Here is a 15160-nt window from a genome sequence, read left to right as displayed (position 1 = left end):
GAACACAAAAACAAGAAATAACTAATCTGACAGGAGCCATGTTCAAAACAGACAAAAGGAGCTGTTTCTTCACTCTATGCAAAGCTGTGCCTTGCCACGGGGTTGGGAACTTGAGCAGTTTATATGGGACTACAAGCGGGGTTGGACCAGGCCATGGAAAAGATGTCCATTGCGAATACTAAACATACAGTTACTACAGCCAGCTCAGAAAGGTCTTGAGTTGAAAGTGGTTGGATGTAGAGAAAGTACTTGGTGGATACGTCAGATAAGCTTACTCTTTCCGATAATCTTTTTCTAGATATCCCCCTGTGGCCACTGTGAGATATAAAACCAGCAGGCTAGTCAAGACTCTGGATCTGACCTGGTCCAGCCTTTTTTATGTTCTTTCTAGTTGCCTGTACAAAAAGTAACATGATCACCACCATACTTCAAAAAAAAGACTTAAAGAAAATAAGGTATAACAAAAATCAAATTTCATACGGCATCCAAGTAACCCACAATAGCCAAATAAAGCATGAAAAACCCTCAAAGAAGTCTATTCAAACAGAAGAGTTTCCGATGTTTTTCAAGCAAACAAGAGCCCTTAGACGAATCAACCTCCCATTACAATAAACAAACATGAATTAACATGGTAAATAGATCAGGTACCACCTGATTTTTAGACATAACTGCAATGACGTAAGTACGTGGCAAGACAGATACATATTTGTAAACACAAATACTCAATCTGCAATTGTAATTTAGATAAATATTTGACTTTTTATAAATTACATATCTAAGTAGAAAATATTATTTTACTTATTTGTGAATTACATATTATTTGAAACTTACCAGCCTTCAGAATCATTTTAGCATAATTAATTAATTAATATTATACCAGCACCATTAACCCCATAGTTTTATCATAGAAAATAATTATTCAATTAAAAATGTAAAGACTTAAAAGTCATATAACCTGTCAATAATTCTCCTTGAGCTAAAAATAAGAGAGAAAAAAAACAAACCCAGACATAATGTTTAGCATGAAAACTCCTAAGAGTACATACTCTATTCTGTGGCCACAGTTTCCAGCAAGTTTCTCTGTAGTAAAATACATACACGCATAAAACAAAAATGCACCCAAATTACAGAACCTAATCACTTTTGGTATTCTAAGAAAAGCATTTCTGAGTAAGTGAAAATTATGTTTTGCATAAGCTATCTGCTTAAGGACACCTATTTCCTAACATACAAACAAGATAATGTAAATACTAATTTGAAATACTAGGATAAAACTTATGTTAGGAAATGATAACAAAACTTTAGGATATGCCTACTGAATAACCCACATTGAGACAGAGCAGGATGCAACTTCAAAATAGGAATGGATTTCATTTTTTCATTATTATTATTACCTTCCTTAATCAAGAAGAAATTTCCAAAACATTTCTTGTCAGGTACAATTAGAGATACAGACACCTACACTCACACAAGTAAACTCTGCTGGAGTTAAAGGACGGAAGCAGAGCTTGATATTAAATACTATAAATTTTGTAATTCATACAAATAAGAGCTTAAATAAGAACTTTATGCTCAAATCTGTTTCTGAATTCTCAAAATTACTGTTTATGCTGAACTCGTGTACTCATTAATACCAACATATCTGCATCCAACCAAATAAATAGCACAGACTGAAAATTAACCTCATAACTGAAAACAAATACTGTGCATTTTTAACCTGTTAATTTCTTAAAGGAATAATTTGCTTCAGAAAACAAGTCAATCTGTTTAAGTGATAAAAAATAAGCTTGTTTTCTCATACAAAAGTAAGAGTGGTAAGACAAACTTCTACAGCTAATAACTACAAACTTAGAATACAGAAAGGTTCCAATGCATGCATTTTCAGTATATAAAGCAGAACCTGACTCAGTTCAAACTAAAAGTCTACCTACCCCAACAACCTATCTCAAACACTCAGCAACAGAAGCAGCCCTACAAGTACAAGTCAGGTATACAGAACACTTTCCCCAGCCTCTCAGAATTCACAGCCGAAGGATTTTGAGCCAGAAGCAGATCTTTTGAACATAATAGCTCTCAGTGTATTTTTCTTCCATTAACTTGTCCAGTTTCTTTTTTAATTCAAGTAAATCCAGGAGCCTATGGCACAGCTGAACTTAACCCTACAGGAAGCAGTATCACCTTTTGTCAGTTAAGACCCCAACTACAAGTTTTCTTTAGTTCTTATAATACAGTTCTTGTATTAGAAGATACAGTGAACAGCAATACTGTTCTCTATTCACCTTGTATGAGCCACTCATGACTGTATGCTATCATACTTCCCCCTCAATCATCGCCTTCCAGATTAAAGCATACAGAAGAGTAATCTCTTCTACAGCGGCCATTCCAGACCTTTGATCATCTGCGTCTCTTTTCTTTGCACTTTTTGCAGTTCTACTATAACCTTTTTGAGATGGGAAACCCAAAATCCACACATGGATTAATGCGGCACAATGTTTTTCTGCTTACCGTTATAATACTTCCTCTTACAACCTATAACACTCAGTTTGCCTATTCTGACCAGGACTAAGGATCAAGCAGATGTTTTTATTAGATTGTGTTTTTATCTAACAACGATATGTCATTCCTGAGTGATAACGGCAACACATCTTGCATCGCTGCGTATGTAGAGTCGGGACTGTTGACAGCAGACACATTGTGCAATACTTCAGAACTTTCAGGTTTCATGGTTGCTTTGAAAAGGAGTGCAAATTAAACTGAAAGTGAGTAGAATCAGGTGTCAAAAAAACTTGTGAGGATTTTAATTACACAGATACTCACAAGATCCTGAAGGTTATATATAAAACTTCTATCAAAAAAGGCTCAAATCAAGTGTGATGAAAGAATATGTGAATGTTAAACAGCTTTATGACTACCAAAAAAAACCAACCCACCCAACCTAAAACTGTTGGGGGGGGGAAACTTGATCCATAAACTCTGCACTGTGAACTTTATAAGATCTTCAAACACTTTGTATTTGCAGAAAAACTGAGAGGGGAGAGAACATGAGCACCAATTGTGTGCTCATGTTCTATGCAAGTCTTAGGGCAGCCTGTGGTGATGGTCCATCTTGCTCTCTCGCTCCTGCTGCTGGGGACATCCATCGTTAAGGAACATAAGCTCAATACCCTTCTGCCTTTAGTTCCCATGACTGATGGACTGATCTGATGACTGAAATGAAATTCCTGATACAAAGTTCAGTGACCGCAGAAAAAAGTCATAAACTCCTCTCATTCAGACTGAACTGGGGGAATAGTAATAGAATTATTCCTGATGGGCTAGACAGAAGAACGCACTATGAAATGAAGTAATGGAGACGATTATTTAAGGCTACATATCAAAATAAAATGACAAAAGAAATAAAATTTCCCATTCAGGGTGAAAATTCATGTCTTTCCATATTTTTTTAAGTCTCTTGAACTATGCACGGATTCAAGCCATCCTTTCTTAGTGTGAGAAAACAACAGTTTTTATAGGATTTCTGAATTGCAGAGAAAAACAATGAAAATACTTAACATCATAGTTTAAACTACAATAGAGAACTCATTAATCAGACCTTAATTTTGCTTTTTTAAAACATACAATTCTTCTCCTAAACACTATACAAATTTTCTTTCTCAATACTTATTTCAAATATTCTACACATCTTAACTGTTTCAAAGGTGACAGAGTTAAAAAGAAAGGTATTAGTTAACATCTAAGTACACTTATTTTCCATTTAGTTTTAGAGGAAACTCTTCCAGTTTTCTAGGAAAATCTAATAGCATCAACTTTAGCTGCCCTAAATTCTCCACAGCAATATTCAAATTACCCGATCACAAAAGTCTTATATACCATTTAATTAAAAAAATTGTTCAGAACGCTGTTCAAAAACTACAAAAGACTTTCATTCAAGGTACCTTGCATAATGTCCAAGAGTACTGCCAGACAAAACAAGTTGGCAGAAACATTCACTGACCTTATACATCCACCCATCCAACCCTGACCTACAGTCTGTCTTGGATTTGGTTCAGAAAAGAACACCCTCATGCAGCATAAAATGTAGCTGGCTCAGATAAGGGAGAAATGGGAGCGGAGCCAAGCCAGCTGAATACACATTGCCACTTCTGTCCATCCACGTTGCTTAGTTAAACATCAAAGCATACAAGGAATTAGGAAGCAGGAAGTAGATGAAGAGCTCAGAAACTCAAACTCACCTGGGAGACTACTGACTTGGATCCTAATCTAGAGGAGTTAACATATCTAACTACAGGTAGGACATGGTGAATGGTGGCTACCATGCTAGGAGATAACTTGTGGGGTAGTTTTGGTTGTTTGGTTGGTTTTTAGGAAGATGGACTGAATTAGGCCAATCAAATCACAGAGGTTGGTTGTATATGTACATCAACCATATCAACAAATACAGTTGAAGGTACCTTTGGAGCTCTCTAGTCTAATCCCCTGCAAAAAGCAGTCCCGACAGAGCAGGCTGACTCGGGGCTGCATCCAGCTGAGTTTTAAGAGTCTCCAAGGATGGAGATGCTACAACTTCTCTGGGCGCTTGTTCCTGTGTTTGACCACCCTCCCCACAACAAAAAGTTTCTTCCTATATCAAGCTGGAATTTCCCATCTTCCAATATACATTCAGCCTCTTGTCCTTCCATTGTGCACTGCTGAGACAATTCAGGCTTCAATTTCTCTGTACCGTCCCATGAGGTTGCTACAGACAGGAATAAGATCGCCCCAAGCCTTCTTTGCAAAGGTTCTATGAAACCTGCTCTCTCAGCCTTTCTGTATCTGCTGTGTGCTCCAGATGCCCTCATCATCAGGGTGTATATTCACTGGGCTTGCTCCAAGATGTCAAAGGTTCAGGGTATGCACTATTAGTCTTTTACAATATATTTAAAGTTCTTCTCCGAGCACAGTATTTGAACAAACTAAGTATTCATAACCAGTTTAGCCTTCCAAGAAAAACTAACTTTTAAAAGTTATTCAGAATAAGCACTACTACAGCCTTTGTAATTGGAGGGGATTAAGGGAAGTACCAACTACCAGAGTCCAGCAAGGTCCAAAGGACAACAGGCAATCCTCTAGATATAGTAGGAACCTTGTGGATTTTGAGCAACAGTGAAGGGCCAGCACACAGTAATAAGCAGATGCTCCACCCTTTGCAGGGGTGGGGACTTTTGGACAACTGTTGTGTTGGATCCCAAGTCAATCCCTGAAGGGATCGCAGAGTTCTGTATTCCATACTATAACACTGGACAAATATTAGGGTTATAGTTATTTGTTAATTGTTTTGAAGAGAGTTTAAACTGTGTCATCGCCACGCATCCCTGTAACACTGGGCTGTTTATCCAAACCAACAGAAGAAGCAAAAAGAACAGAAGCTTCAGATGGGCTGTAAGTCACTTTGAAGCAACACTGAAATATTCCTGGGACAATCGGAGCAATGAAGTGATAAAGATCTGCCCATGCAAGGCACAACAGTGATTGTTAGTTTGCAACAACTTTTTCTTTGAAATGCACTGTAAAAATATTTTCTTTCAAAAGATAACTTCTAAGACCTTATATACCATAACACACAGAACAACCACACACTTTTGACTAGTTTAGAAACATTTTATAAAAAAAAGAAAACCTCCAAAGAAACAGTATGTTTGCTTACTTGCTTATTGAAGACCAGTAAAATAAAACATGAACAGTGAGATCAAAGAGATGGAAAACAATCACAACATTATAAAACTTAGAAACGTGTTCTAGTATCAGCGGTAATCATGGCCCCTATTTCGGCAAAGCAGACCTAAACACATCACTACTTGTTTGTGATTTCCTTTTCCAGTATGTTATAGCTAGCTTTAAAACCTTATTAAAGTCTTTTAGACTCGTGTTTATTATCTATAATTTTTTTTACTTCTGGGACAGGATAAAAAAAAAAAAAAACTACCAAGAAACACATAAGAATATTGTTTATACATGAGTTTTCTTACATCCCTTAGCACTGAATATGAAATAAAAAAATAGTTATGTAGCACACAGTAAAATATTAGTGTCTAGCAATAGAAAGCAATGCCTTTAAGATGCAAATAGCGGAATTTCCTTCTTATAAAAGAACATAATGCTGTCACAAATGCTGTGGACTCAATTTTTCTCTCAGAAGTGGAGCTTCAGGTGATTTTGCAAATAACTTTATTCCCTCCCCTAACAGGAGCACTGGTTCAAAATAAATTTGCAGATAAGAAAAAAAGCGATAGAAGGATATGCGTTAGTAATATTTTTTCCTTTTTAAAAGCCATTTTATTATGCACAATATCAATTTATAATCTTAAAATGATTTAAAGGATGGCTCTGCTTCCCCTCACATATTTTTCTTTTTCCACCAGCAATCCTACTGGTTATAGATCTACACAGACATACAGTCATAAAATAGGCTGCTCACATTTATTTAGAATTTATAGAGTGCTTCTCATAACAAAGTCTGAATATCTTCTAAATCCTAATGAATTTATCATCCCTACATTCCTGTGATGTACATTTATAGTTCAGATATTACCTTACCGTAAGGAAAATTCATTAAAGAATTATGCTTGAATAAAGCCTGCTGGGACCTTAAATAGGACTAGTTTCAGAATGATGAGCACCAATATCTGATAGTTTTGTAAGAGGCAATGTGTTCATCAGACACATGAAGGATAGAAGCACACTAAGCACATCTGAAAAAGAAGGCTTATGCAATTTGCCCAGGGTCAAGAAGAAATATGGATCATCAGGAGGAACTGGAAGCAGCACGCTCAATTTTCTCACTACTCTGTCAACAAACCCATTCTTCATCCCACAATTCAGGTATTTCAGGTAAATGAAAAAAACTGAAACCCTGTTCTCAAATTCTCTCATTTGTAAAAAATACACATTCAACTTCTACCATTATGACCTCTCAATATTATAAGGTTGAATTAAAACCAGTCAAAACTATTTGAGTCAAGCAATTCCACAAGAACAACTGAAAATCATCTACTAATACCACTCAGAAAAACAACACAAACCCCTCAACAACAATAATTTTCTCAAGGTTATGGAGGGAAAGTAAATCATTCCAGCTCCATTTGAAGCTAGCAGCTGTTAAGAGGAACATTTTAGAGAGTTGGCAAACTTGTACATGCGAAAGTTTTAATTACACGCTATTTCCTTCATTATCCCAAGCGCCTGATATTCATAAGAACACAAAAGAAGTGGCACACTTCACCTCATAGGTATATGGCACCCCTCCAAATGAGCAGCATGCGGTTGCCACATGGTCCCTACATCCCAAGAATATGTTCCCATCACTTCCGACACTCCAGTTCCAGTCCTTTCTGTAAGACTTATTCAAACTACATTGGTCTTTTGCAAGTATGGGATGACATCCATACATTAATTGTGAACACAACCTCTACTTTGAACTTGCTAGGGGACCCAAGGAAGGATGGCTGCAGCAGCTAACTGCGCCAAGTATTTATTAATCTTCATAGCAGGCTTTGCACTTTCTAAGCCCTCTGTTGCTGCACGCACATGACTAACATTAGCTAAGCTACTAGGTCAAAGTTAGGTGGAGATGTCTTCATGAATTGGTGCCACACACTGACTGCAGCACAGACAAACCTTAAGCTTTGTGGTTATAGCAAACATGTTGAAAGTCTATCATAAGTTACAATGATATTGAAAAAGTCAAATCCTTCTCCTATTAATGTTTGCAGCAGAATTTGTTTGTTGACCTTTTCACTAGGGGACAAGAGGCTGGAGAGCAGCCCTGCGGACAGAGATCTGGGGGTTTGGATTGTTGGTAAATTAAATACGAGTCAGCAGTGTGTCCTGGCAGGCAAAAGGGCTGACTGTGTCCCAAGGCACACCAAGAACAGCATAGCTAGCCGGTCAAGGGAGGTGATTGTCCCACTCCACACCGCACTGATGCACCCTCACCTTGAGTACTGTGTGCGGTTTTGGGTGCCTCAACATAAGGATATCAAACTATTAGAGCGTGTCCAGAGGAGGGTGACCAAGATGGTGAAAGGTCTCAAGGGCAAGAATTATGAGGAGGAGGCGCAGCTGAGGTCACTTACTTTGTTCAGCTTGGAGAAGGCTGAGGGGTGACCTCATTGCAGTCTACAACTTTCTCAAGGGGGACAGCGGAAGGGGAGGTGCTGCTCTCCTCTCTCTGGTGACCAGCGACAGGACACAAGGAAATAGAATAAAGCTGCATCAGGGGAAGTTCAGATTGGATGCTAGGAAAAGGTTCCTCACTGAGAGGGTGGTCGGTCACTGGAACAGGCTCCTCAGGGAAGTGGTCATGGCACTGAGCCTGTCAGAGTTCAAGGGGCATCCGAACAATGCTTTTAGTCATGCGGTTTAGTTTTAGGTAGTCCTGCAAGGAGCGGGGAGTTGGACTTGATGATCCTTATGGAACCCTTCTAACTTGAGATTATGATTCTATGATTGTTTTATCCATATGGAAAACCACTGCACATCATCTAACAATACCCAGGGAAACAAATCATATCATGGGTCCTCATTATTAACCACAATCAGAAATAGCCTTTATACCATGCATTTGGCTTCTAATAGTTTCCTTGTCATCAGCAAAAAATATGATAATTACACCTCAATAGAGCAAAACTGGTAAGAGTTCATTCTGTGCACAGTGTTAATACTTACAAAGAAAAATTGACCAGAACAGATTAAGAAGCTGATTCAACGCTAATCATTTACAGATGTATAGATATATAAACACTTCCCCAGAAACTCCTAACTAAAAGAATACTGACAAAAAAAATAAAATCTATTTCTGAAAAAAAATCTTTTAGTAAGATTCTGCTTCCTGCTAAAAAATTCTCAAGAGAGCTACACTTACACATGTTTATTTCAAGAGTATGCATTCTAATATCCAGGCTTATCCCTTCTAAGCATACACTATTTTTAAGTCAGCAATTTAAAAGAGATAAGTAGTCTCAGGCATCTCATCCTTAAAGTGTTTAAGCAAGTTAACAGAGTAATGAAAAAAAAAAAACATTTCCATCAGAGGAGCCATATTTTATTCCTTGATAATTGGAAATTAACATACTGTACCCTAATGCTTTTTACAATATCTTCCTCAGTCTTTAGAAACACTCCTATTCATTTGATTTAGCATTAAAAAGATAATAAATATAATACCTTTCTGAATGTTGACACAACGCTTCAACACACTGGTAAGAAATTTGTCAGTTTGGAAAAGATTTAGACCATTCTCATTGTTGAAGTGTTCCTCTGCTCACATTAATTTTTACAATTGCATTACAGTCATCGTCTTTAAAATGTATCTCATAATTTTTATCATTCCAAACATATAAATTCCTAAATAGTCTAATGCTTTTTTACTAGTTTCTCCTTAATCTATTTTTGGATATTAAATCTCTTTCGAAACAAGCAATTATTTTGTTTTATAAACCACCCATTAAAATAGGATTTTGGCATTTTCACTTTCAGAAATCGTCATAGATTACATTCCTAATCTGTCACGGCAGTTTTACATATATTGCCACAGCATACATTTGGCTAGTAAATCTAATAGATTTTAGGAAATATGCATACTTCACAAATAGAAGGAGAAAAAAAAAAAGTTACTCATTATGGATAAATTTAAGGTTCCTAACTATAACTAATGCCCATCCTGTAGTAGCCACAGAAATCACTCTTAGAATCTAATTTCAGATACCTTATAAATGCAGATTTTCCCTAAAAGCAGTAATGAGCAGATGAAATACACCAAAATGAACCGTTGCATTTAACTTTTTTATAACAGCATTGAATACACAGCCAGGAGCAGGAATACCACACACAAAGCTATTAAAATAAACACTATTTCCTGTTCTTTAAAACATATGTTGCCTAACCATTCCCAGATATCTTTGTGTTGACTTTTTTAATAAAGGGCTGAGGCTAAATTAAGGATTGAGTATGCCAGCAGACTGGAGTGAAATGTCAATAGCTATCAGTTACTACCAGTATCAATCCTCTCATGCAAGCACAGAGATTAAAGAGGGACTTAAGATCAAGGCTCATTTGCAGCATAGAGGGCCAACTGCCTATTTGCACTAAGTGCTAGAGTTTATCTCATTTGCCATATTCGCTACCCTAATTTTTTTTCCAGCAGATGAGTTCGGCAGCATAAACTTGGAATCTCTACAGAATATAAAAATAAGAGTCTCCTACTCTGCTGTTTTAAGTCTCCATCCTGGATGATCTACAAGTACTTGCAAGAGTTAGAAACATGCTCGCCATTCTTCTAGACAACCTACAAAGCGTGCACCACGCTGGACTAAAAGGTGCTTAGTTTAGCAGACAGAAGTAAACTAATGCTTCAGCTGTTGCAATAACCTCTGACACATGTTCCTGTATACCTATCATCCACGTGGGTGCTAAACAGAAAAGCACCTCTACCTCTTCCCTCAAATGATGTTTGACTGCAGCCTCTCAGTAGAAAACAGAATCCAAGTAAAATAGAAATGATGAAGCTCCTAATTTTCCTCTCCAATGTTTTTTTCCTTTTTTTATAGTATTTTCACAGGAAAGGCTCCTCAGAAAACAAGTATTATTTTTAAACTGTTCTAAGTGGGTGGCTTCATTGCTTTAACTGAATCACAAGAAGTGGAATCTCTGACCATAACCATTTCCTGTAGCTTGATTTTTTTCCTCCACTTAAAATTCAGAATGAAATATAAAATCCAACCACTGATTCCATTCGGCTGCTATGCGACTTCTTTCTCACAACTTTTTTTTCTTATTGAAGGGCTTTGGTTACAATTATTTTTATTGAAGGGCTTTGTTTAAAATTATTTTTAATTTTTTAAAAATCAAAGCAATCTCATTATACACAGCTACATATCGCCTATTTAGACAAAATTTCCACAAAATTATTAGCTTTCTTGAAAAGAAGGTGTTACCCAAATAAAACTGGAGTGGTTTGTTTCCTTTTTTAAAGTATGAATATGTCTAACTAATTTTGATGTAACAGTTACAATTCTTCTTATAATCATGCCTAGCGCATACTCTCTTCCTTAGTGCTCAATAGAATAATGATCTTAATTTTCAACTGCAATTACAACAAAGTGAGCAAAGCACAGCTTCCAAGAAGACCAGACACTGCCAGCATGACAATGATTTTGAAGCATTTTTTGAACATTCAAGCACAGGTTTACTGCAGTCTATCAAAAACATGAACAGTATCTACGATCCTTTAGTTTAAGATGTCCAATTCTGTAATTAAATTTTTGAACATGGACTCATATAGCAGTCCCAAAATACACAGGGATATTATAAAACCTCAAACCTAGACACAGCTAGGAAAAATAAACAAATATGTATAAATATAAGTACAAAAAGAAAAATATTTTGTATTTTCATAGTAACAGCTTTCCACTGTATTTAAAGGGAAATAAATTAAAATTTAAAATTAATTTTAATTATTTGAAAAAAGGTGAAGAAAAGATGTGGACTTGATTGATAGATTAACAGTATAAATAAAATAATTATATTTTTACCTTTAAATTAGATTGTACAGTTTAGACACTAAGACAACATCTACCATTGGTTGATGGTATTAATAATAAGATATCATTTATAAATACAATAACTTTCAACCTGAAGTCATTTTTATTAGAAGGTTATGCTTTTAAATCCATGTTGCCACATTTGTCATGTAATCACTGGCTGTTAAAATACAGAATGTTGCCAAAAAACATTTGACAGCAAAACCTGAAGTCTGTGAGATGCTGGTGTGATTAAAAGAGATTTTAATAGGATAAGCACACAATAGACTACTGAGCTTTAAAAAGAGGCTAGCACTGAGCTCCTAATCACAAGCATCATTAGTTTTAGTTTTAAAACTTATCGGTAGAAAAATAGAATTTCAACAACTACATAGAATTTCTTTTCTATGCAATAGCTTAGATTTACATAACCCCAAAGGAAGGCCAGGTAATATTTATGTGTGTGGAGGGTCCCCATCCTACCCCCTCTAAAAAGTAACATAGCACAGAAAATAACATATATGCCAACTTCATCACTAGCTACTCAGCAAAATCTTGGTAACAATCTAAAATACAAATAGCCATAATTTATACATATGGGAGTAAAACACTTCCTTTATCAACTTTACTCCAGCATTATAACATAATATTAAAAAAGAATATTTTGTATATAATACGGTGATATTTCAGATAGATCACAGGTTCCTCACAGTAAAATATATTACAAACAGAATACTAAGGATGCAGCAGAAAAAGGCAGCAAGAAAATAAAACATGAAACATCCCACAGTAACTTTTCCTACTACAACCCCTTCTACTTCACAAACAGCAGTACTTCACATTTATACCTTACATCAACCCAACTTTTGGATCATTTATGGCACCATGGAATTTGGCTCATTATTTTTAATCTCGTTACCAAGGGGAGGATGCACCTTTTAGATTTTGCACATTATGATGCCAGCTTTCCTTCTGTTTTTCAATCACTTACTGTCCTTACATCTCCCTTTTCCCACAGATTCACATCACTACATCTTTGCCGACCTCATTAGACACTGTAGCAAGATAAATGCCTACTCATACTGCAGTCATACCTTCATACTGCTTTGTAGAACTGTTCATAATCGATGTAACCACTAGCACTAGGATCTGGCATCAGGGTACTGATGAGATTAATTTGCATTCAGGTGTAACATGGAATCCCCCTCTGAAGTTTTGCGACAAAGAACTGTATCCAGGTCTTTCACATATTCACAAAGTACACTATTAATTTCCATTTCCTAAATGTAACTAAGTGTTGAGTGATAAATGAGTGTTGAGGGTTTCCAGGGGAACGGCAACTGTATTTACAGCCTTTTGCTAATAGATCAGTAACTAAAATCTAGCTCAGGTGAACAGAACTAATAGCTATTTTCTTAGAACAACTAAGGTAGGCAGTAACAGCCTTTTTTCACTGATCCAACTCCTTTTGTTTGGCAACTATAACATTTAAAGAATCACAGTCGTAAATTATATGAAAGGATACATTTGGTATGATTCAGCTGAGTTCAGAGATCTAACTGATCCAGATACATGTTAGAGGGTAAGAAATTGCCAAATCCCAGTGTTATTGCTTAGACCACAACATATAGGGTAGTATGCAGTATATGAAGTAGCACAACTCTACATCAACGAGCAGTGAGAAGCAGCCACATTAAAAACTATTTCTTGTGAATTGACCAGTATCTGCAAGCCATCATGCCCTCACTGCCGTGATAACTAGATCAAAGCTAGTACATTCAATCCCACTTTGATTGTAGCACAGTCTAGAAATGAAGACTTGTCCTAGAGATGCTTTTCAGTTCTGAGCCCACATTATTTCCCTTCAGAGCCTAACAGAGTCAATCTCCTGTCAGTGGCATCACTGGAAATAACACGAACTACATTTACTTATACATAGAAAATGCATTGGGCATTTGGTCTCGGCACAGGAAATTATGAAGTACTAGTGATATTCCTTGAACTTGATAGTAATAGCTCTATATTAACTTGATGACAGTACAAAACTCTGAAGCATAATTCAAATTCAATAGTTAAGGGTCTGGTAAAATTCTAGGCACACCACACAGCTCAATGTTACTAATCTGTGATGTTTCTTGAAACCAATAAAAGTATAAACCTAGCCAAAGACTAGTTTTTGGACAGTAATGGGACACAAGATATGCAGCTCCCTTCACTCATAGGACCATGAAAATTATTTCAGAAACCTGTAATGAAGGAGTTCGATAATTTCTTCTAGTCATGAGGAAAAACTGCCTCATGATTAATCCTTCCAGTCTGATTAATCCTGGCTCCTGAGCCTTCCCAATTGCTTAACATTCCTTTTCTGAATTAACTTTTCTGTAGGGCAAACAGGAGAACAGTAAGAAGCATGACAACCTATTTAGGGTCTCACATCCCTTGAGCCAAACAAGACCACAGCTGACAGCCAGTGTACTGTTCAACCTTGACTGATATATATGGCAACCGAAGCCCCTACAAGTGTCCTTCTTACACAAAGCATGTCGGAAGAGGATTATTTTTTTCTCCCCCAAAACTGTAAGATTTTTCCCTCAAAACTCTAACCATAAGCTCAAAGATAGCTATACAGGTTTAAGAGAGCTGTGATAACCTCACAAACCACCAGTCATGCAGACAATTTTGAACTTAACTGCTTTTTACTCTCTAAAAAAACCTATTTCCAAAACTCATAAGGTCAAACTGTGTGTAGGGAGGTATGGAGGGAGCATTTATGACTGACTGCAACTCATCGTACTTACATGGCATGACATACACACATTTTAAGTTCCATGACTATAGATACATTATAAAAAGTTTTTCAAGATCTGGGACTATTTCTTCCTATTAAGCAAAATAATTCTATTTCGTTTTTTCTATTAATTCTATATTTCAGGATATTAACTCGAAACATTTGACTTCCATATTTTGCTGTGTTCCTCTTTCATTACTACCTAAAAGCAGTACTCATCCCAGGTCAAAACTATTTATGAACTACTGTCAAATGTTGGTTTTATTGTTAATACTTATCACAAGAAGAGATTTGTACATATATGTACACGAAATATCATAAAGCCTGTGTTCTGTATGCTACTGGAAAAATCTATCATTACTAAAGAGGTTACTTTATTAAAAAAGGACTTAACTGGGTGTGCAGTATTAAAGAGATTTAAAATGATAGGCAGTGAAATACATCACTGCAAGGGAAGAGCGAAGATTAAAACACTTAAACCTAACAAAGGAAAAATCAAAGTTGATTCAGAATCACATTTATGAACATCATAAGAGTAAGACTGAATTTAAAGAATGATACAAACCCGAGTATGCACTGCATAAATTATGCATATTTATTTATAGTGCCTATTTAGTATTCATCAGGAGCATGCTTACATGACAGGACACTTACCTGATACAACTTCATGAACAAAAAGATTGAAAAGATAAACAAGAGATTGTGTAATTTAGCAATGAGAGCGCTAGTGGATAGTACAATACCCAGATTCCAAACTAGCCTACAGATTTTTCTTCTTCATTAACATATTTGTTTTGCAACATTTCAGAGACACAAA

General features: G+C 36.2%; 1 protein-coding gene across 1 annotated transcript in view; it reads right to left on the bottom strand.

Annotated features, from left to right (window-relative positions):
- ULK4 (unc-51 like kinase 4) overlaps positions 1–15160 on the bottom strand; it is a gene marked incomplete at both ends in the record, with an annotated part of 260007 nt that overhangs the window by 115062 nt on the left and 129785 nt on the right. The gene's annotated exons all lie outside the window — the stretch shown is intronic.

This window comes from Vanellus vanellus (assembly GCF_965231255.1).
Source record: "Vanellus vanellus genome assembly, chromosome: 2".
Lineage (NCBI taxonomy): Eukaryota > Metazoa > Chordata > Aves > Charadriiformes > Charadriidae > Vanellus > Vanellus vanellus.
Note: the sequence above shows the minus strand (reverse complement) of the source record. Positions and strands in the feature narration are given on the sequence as shown.